This window comes from Triticum dicoccoides, chromosome 6A (genome assembly GCF_002162155.2).
Source record: "Triticum dicoccoides isolate Atlit2015 ecotype Zavitan chromosome 6A, WEW_v2.0, whole genome shotgun sequence".
Classification (NCBI taxonomy): Eukaryota; Viridiplantae; Streptophyta; class Magnoliopsida; order Poales; family Poaceae; genus Triticum; species Triticum dicoccoides.
The window spans coordinates 468,712,536-468,714,078 of NC_041390.1; positions in this window are offsets into that span (position 1 = coordinate 468,712,536).

Sequence of the window (1,543 nt, forward strand, 5' to 3'; positions counted from 1 at the left end):
GGTGGCGGACCGACGATGGGGAGTTGTTTCGGGGCGGTGGACCGACTGCGGGGAGTTGTTTCGGGGCGGCGCGAGGGCCAGCGGCGAGGCTGGTGGTGGCTGGCGGCTCAGGAGGGTGCAGGTTGAAGAAGAACTGCAGGCCCTCCCTAAACTACATGTCAAGTGCCTCTCTGCTACCATTGCGTTCTTTTTCGACAGTAACATTCAGATTCCATAGTAAATTTCAATTTCGACAGTTAAGTTCAGAGTCAACAGTTTTTACCTCATCTGTTGTAGTCAGGTGGTTTTTGGTGATGTAAATTTTACATCTATCACATTTTGGTAATGTATTTTACACCATCTATTAGAGATGCTATTAGAATCCTACTTGAGATTAACGATGTCTGTCTTGTGCTGCTTCAGCCTTGACGTCTTACGGCTCACCGGAGCTGCTCCAATGACAGGACGATCCATCACAAGAGAGCAGTGCCCTGGACGCCATCTACAGATTCCACAGATCTTCCTCCACACCTCCAACAGCCACCTCTGCCTCAACTTCTTCAGCGACCAACCCAATGATGTTGAGGTCGACACGGCTATGGCAAAGAGGTTGTACACTTGTTGCATCACTTATTACTCTACATTCATGTCGATCCATTAGGGCTATTTTGGTTCAACGGAAAAACATAGCAATAGGAAATTTTCCTATGGCACTCTACTATTCAATTATTGATGCATTTTGTTGAAAGGAATGGAGCAAAACATCCACCTGGACCTACTTTTCAAAATCCTATGCATGAAAACAAGACCAAGTGCATTAGTGGCAGAATAGCATTCTAACTGTACACGCTTTCATATGGTTTCACTTTATTTTGGCCATGTTTCTTTGCATTCCTCTGCTCTTCCAATTCCTTAGAACCAAACACCCAAGTTGACAGAAATCATGTGTTTACAAATGCTCTGTTTACCATGTGCATTCCTATCCTATTTCGATGTTTTTCCTATCTCTGCATTTTTAGAATCATGCAAGCCAAATGAACCCTTACAGAATTACTTCAGTTATAGGTAGGTGTCGAAGGAAACATTGTGTGGTTTGTCCTGCTCCTGCCGCGACGTCATCCACCTCACCTGAGCTGCTCCATCGACATAAGCATCCACCAAACCAAACATCACGACTGCTGACCGTCTTTCGCCGCCTCAGATCTCCTTCCCTGCCTCCGACACCCACCGCAACGGCATCGCCATCATCGACTCAGCAGATGAACCTGAGGAGTACACAGGTCCACAAGAGAGGTCGCACTCTTTTGTTTCTGCTTATGTTATGCATTGCTTAAAATTACCTGCTACTTTATTGTCCTGTCACCTCTTAGACTCTAAGTCAAGTCCAAATTAATGTTCAAACTTGAGTTCTAAATTATTTGTGGGGCACATATTGAGTCAGCAATGAATAGTATCTCTGTCTAATATCTGGTTCACCTAGGGTATGCCTATGTTGTTCATCTTGGGTGGGAAACAAATAGTAAAGCAATCATCATCTGTCTTTTTATTAAATTAAAGCAATTAT